Below are 6000 nucleotides of genomic sequence, written 5' to 3'. Positions count from 1 at the left end.
ACAACTTATAGTAAATCTTTTTCGAATTATTAATAAACCAAAAATACGAAAAAATAATTCACTTCACTTTCGCACTGCAATTAGATTAGACGACAAATCCTAAATAAAATTTATGTATTTAATTCCTTTAAAAAATGTATATACAATAAATGGAAGTAAAGCTAAAACCGAATTAATTTCTATACGTACCAAAGATAGCATGCTGAACAAAGGGAAACACTAATATCGCATGCGAGAAATTTAAAGCTTGAAAGTATACAATTCCTTTAGCAAATTACAAATTAAAAAGTGAACATATTCTACTTGCTGGTTCTTGGTCTGAATATATCCCAAATTAACTGTTTTCACTTAAGATTATAAAACAACCAATCTTCTATGATTGTAGATATATTATTATCATTATTAATTTTTGCTGATTACAATTTCACTTTCATTCATTTATAATACTCTAGCAAGTGTTTTATTACGTCTTATATATATTCTCAAGTGCAGTATTCTCATCTCATCTACCCACATACGGCATCCCACATCCCACATCTCACATCCTGCATGCGCCTGTATTCATGTGAATGCTATACATATACACCCGCATGATTTGAAATTGTGTGTAGGTGAGTATTGTTAAGCAAATTTTTTTGAAAAGCAAAAAAGTTTTACATGCTGCATGCTGCGTGCTGCGTTCTTGAATTAATCTATATATTGATATATTTTTATATATATATACGTTCAATATTAAACATGTAGGGAAAGAGCGACATAGCTTCTATATTTATACTATTGCATGGGAAAAATGGAAAAAGCTTTTTGCCAAAAAAAAAAAAAAAAAAAAAAAAAAGTTGAATGTGTAGGCGAGCGAAACAGTTGCAGAACTTTCATTCATAATTCAGATATTCTGCGCTGAGAAAAGAAAGAGCAATAAATAAGCATTTGGCAAATATGTACATACGATCTGATACAAACACATTCGCACATTTGCACATTTGCACATTTGCACATTTGCACATTTGCACATTTGCTTTTATCGAAGGCAACATAAAGCGAGCATACCTTTTAGTTCTTATTTTGTACGCGAAGCTTTTTCGATAAAGCATAAGTTAGCATGAGTAAGCGCAGCAGTACGACGGATGTGTGTTGCCTTCGAAACTTGTATTAAAAAGGACAAAATAAGCAATGTTATGGCACGTGCAGTAACGCACACATTCTAGCATATAAATTATACAGCGTGGGTGGAGGCTTTTATGTTACATACTTGATATTTTATATGGAATTTTCGTATTATGTGTTAATGTTTACGTAAACGCTTGTATTCTATATATTAATTTCGGACACCAGAGTGGGCGTTACATCTGTTTACATATCTTATATTTTTGTGGGTAATCAGAAAGTAAGAAATGAAAACAAATGTTTTATGAAAATTTTTTGCTCTTATCAAAATACAATATGAAATACTTTCAATTTATTTATGTGATGGCGGAACGAATTTATGTGAATTATTTATGTCATCGATATAACACCATTACTTGAACCGGAAATTGCCTCACAACAAGTTAGCTTAATTGTGGTCAATCGGTCGTAGTTTCCTTCCATCTTTCTTGTTTTTTTATTCGAGCATTTATTAATTTATTATAAGTCAAGCGCATATAAGCGTCCAATACATGATCTTCACACAAACGCTCCGCTGACTTTTGCAACAATGTAAACATTGCTTGATTAATGTGTTCTTTTTATACTATACGTACGTATGTATTTATGTGTCGTTCGAAAAGAGTGAGGATATTGTAGCACAACAGTTATATCGGTCTATTTGTAGCGTCTAACATTTTGCACATACTCGCGTGTACATCTTGGGATTTGGGTATTTGTTAAAGTCCGCTACCGAAATTTGTCAAAAATCATTAAAATACGATAAAAAGCTTAGTGTAATGAACGCGTCTTTAGTAAGATTTTCAAATGGAAAATATATAACAAAAAAATTGATTTTAATCAACTTTAAATGTCAAATTCTGCTCAGTGACTTTCTGCCGTCTCTCCGTCCAGGCTCTTTTACATCTTCCTGCTGTATGTTTTTCGTTTGCTGAGATTAACCGGACTAAGCCGATAACGGAATGTATTTCCCCATAACTCGGATATGAAAAAATTGTCCGTTTTTTGTGTTAAAAATCATTCAACTAAAGTTTTTTCAAGTACTTTGTATAGCATAAGAGCGAGTAAACGTGATCGTGCATCTTCTCAACCCATCCAGGTAGTTGGAAATACATGCAATATATGTAATATATGACCTGAATTGGGCCATTTCTGTCCATTTTAGGTTATTTCCCATCCTTAATTACTCCCATTAATTTGGCCAGTTTTCGATAAAAGTTTTGCTAGGTAACTGACGATTTTTTTCCCCATGCCATTGGATGCATATCTCGTTCGGGTATAATTTAATTTTATCAGCTTTTGTCTTAAATTTCTTCAAACGATCAATATTGAGGGGGATTTTTCCATTATAAACGTATATATAACACTAGAAAGAAAAATCATCTAAACGTTGTTTTGCAAGAAATACAACTAACTTAGTTCCGAACTCTTTAAATGGCAAGTGTCCAAAATTCGTTTATAAGCAACTATTTAGAGTTTCCTTATATACGTATGCATACGTATGCTTGCTCGTATTTAATTGTACTGTAAATAGTTCCGTATTAACCTTCGTTAGCCTCTGGCAATTAGTTGCACACACGTTCAACTCAATTGCTGCTGTGCTGGTCGGTCGGTTATCGCGTTGCTATCAAAGTGGAAGTGTAAACAATGTCTGATGAATGGATATGTACGAACATTTATGATTTTATATGATCAAATGGACAAAAATGTTTACAATTAAATTCAATAAATACAAGTAAAATACAACTTTTTTAAAAGTCAAACTGTGATGACAAAAATGAAAAAAAAAAACAAAAAAAAACAATTATTTCAATATTTGTTTTGTTTTTTCAAGTATTTTTATTGAATTTTTTTTTTTTTTTTTTCTTTTTTAATACAAACAGCTTACTGTAGAAACCTGAGATTATACTAAAGCAAAGAGGAAAACTTTAATAATCTCGCAGCGAATTGTACATACTCTACATACCCAGCAGTGTTATATAACTAAGCGTCACAGATTTACTCTATATGAAATCGTTTTGAACTTTCAGATAGCTTTAAAAAATAATGTACAAGTTCCCTGCTCATAAGTGCATATTAAAATTAATCGCGTTTTTTTTTTTTTCGGAATTCTCCTTTTTCACCCATCACAAAAGTGGCGCTAGACGTGTGAAATATGTCGTATTAGGGATCCAAAAAATACACACATCCTTCATCAGTTCTATATTTCAGAATTTCTGACCGTTTGCGTTTGCAAATCGTCAAAGTCAGTTGCACCGCAGTTGGTGTGGACTGTAGACATATAATAACAAATATTAAAATTCAAAACTTTTCAGGCTTCACAATTTTAACATGCAAAAGTTCGCATGTGTCCTCACATCATATTTGCCGAATTATGTCTAACCGATATTCACATCGAATTATATTGAAGCACTTAGCGCGTATACCGTCCGCTCTGGAAGACATACGTTATTGCATACATTTTCAGTTGAAGGGTGAAGTGGAACTTAAGACCATATTTACCCATTATCACATTTACCGCTATTATCATTCGCAATTGTCATACATATTTATAAATGATTTGTGAAAAGGTAAAAAAATTGTGCAAACACTACCACTAAGTGATCATGATTTTTGCAATAAATTGTTGTATTCAAATTTCGATACGTAATCAGTGAATTTATACAACGCGTATCTGTTCCCTCACCTCGAGTTTTCTATTAATTATTTAAATATATTTGGCAGTTAGTGCGAATGATTTACTTAATTGATAAACATACGCATTATGGATCATTCATATAATGGATCATTCATTTATATGTAGGGTAAGTTAAAATGTATTTATTTATGAGATCGCTCAATAAAGTTACCGTTAGTTAGCTACAAATTTTAATTACCTTAATCGACTTATGATTCAATCAATCAAGTGAGAATATATTTTGTGAAATGCTAAACACTCGATAATGTTTATTCACCCAATACTAATAAAATTTGAATAAATTAATCAATGTTTGCGTTGCCTACCCATCGATGAATTAATTCCTTTGCAATATTTTATATTCAAATATAAGAAGAACATGTTACTTTTAATAATTGAATTCTCATTCATTGAAATCGATATAAATAAAGGGTTGAGCACGTTCTCAACAACGGTTTACATTACACGGGTAGTATTCGCAGCAAGCTGTGCGTGCTTCCAATTCGATGGCGACGTTTTTTGTTAATCTCTTAATGGAATGTTTTCTTCAATTCTAGGCCTCACTCCCGGCAGCCGTTAAATGCCAACGGAATACGGGGATTGAAGCCATAATTGGTTGACATTGCCCTCATCAACCATCTGTCGATACACGCTCTGACCTTCAGCTTTCCCGTCTAATACGGAAAGTAAAAGTTCGCATTCGCGTTCGCGTTCTCGTTCAATTAGATACAACTTTTGATTTTCGATACAAAGTCGACTATAGTTAACAAGCATATAAGTATTTCTACTTAAGTAAGAACATTGTAATTGGGCAAGGTCGACCTTTCAATACCCTACCTCAATTCCCCTTGTACGTTTATTCCCTCATTTTGGTAGTAATACATCCAAAAATTAGACATTATTTTCATGCAAAGACACATATACTTAAGCAAAGCCCGCATATTGGAGGTTGTCCAACCATCATATTATTATTGTCCAAAACATCAATTTAGTAAACTTAATCTACTTTCCAAAAAGTTTATTATATTTCACTTTACCTCATAGGAGGCCAGAAATTATACTTTCTGATCACTCCTCTTATGTATGTTAGGGTCTAAAAAATATATGTAACCTATATTATCCAAATTTGGTAAAATTGATTTCTTTATTAATTTACCGTTATAAGCTAATATTATTCGCTATGAAATTTTGAAAATTCGGACCATATTATCCTATAAAGTTTCCGGTCTTATAGGAGCGGCCGTATGAGAGGGGATTCACAAATATTGCCCCTGGCGACTGAAGTTTTCCATAGCAAGTTACAGTGGCGAACTACTATTACACAGCGAGTTTTGTCGAAAAATGAATTGAAAATTTCAATTTTTTTTCAAAATAAGAGCTATATGAGGAGAGGTCGAAAAAGCATACTGATCTGAACCATTTTCAATAAGATAAACCCTGGGACCACAAGATGGGCTTGGATTGGTTCAGAAAATAATTCTGAATAAATAAAACGTGGATTTATTTTAACCCCTTCTGGGTATTACACATCTCCGTACAAACTTGATATATCGTACGCCACAAGGAGTGTAGGGTAAAGTAAATGCAAGTGAAAAGATCGAGAGATATGCAAATGACAATCGTCGAAGTTTTACTACAGTGTCATACGAGACTTTGTTTGCAATTATTTCTCATACGAGACAAAAAACAAACAATTAATTATCTATCTAACAAGGCAGGGAGTTAAACAGGAAGTTTTTTTTTGACTAAAGAAAGAGATTGACCACTAGCGTCATAGGTTATCGGCTTTATTTTAGAAAAGAGTGAAGTACTATGTTATTATTATTATTATTATTATTATTAGATAAATTCTAAGAATATCATCTTAGCATCTAAGGTTATCGGCTTTATTGAAAACTCTACCGCACTTGGGATTTGAACCCATGACCATTGAGTTAGTCGTCAGTCGAGATCTTTTACCTACGCAGACCACTCAAGCGGGTAAACAATGTATTAAAATTGGTATTACGTTCTGTAACTGATTCTCGGATGTTCATGGGATTAGTTGTTCCAAATGTGATTTCTCTAGTAAAGGAAAAATTGAAGCAATCACACGGTAGATGCTTTATTTGTCTACAATTGCAAGATATTGGGAAGAAAATTTCTTAAGGATCCATTGGTGTGTTCTAAGCGTATATCAA

This window comes from Glossina fuscipes, unplaced genomic scaffold (assembly GCF_014805625.2).
Source record: "Glossina fuscipes isolate IAEA_lab_2018 unplaced genomic scaffold, Yale_Gfus_2 1, whole genome shotgun sequence".
NCBI classification, from domain to species: Eukaryota; Metazoa; Arthropoda; class Insecta; order Diptera; family Glossinidae; genus Glossina; species Glossina fuscipes.
The sequence above is the reverse complement of the archived record's forward strand: the minus strand, read 5'-3'. Positions refer to the sequence as shown.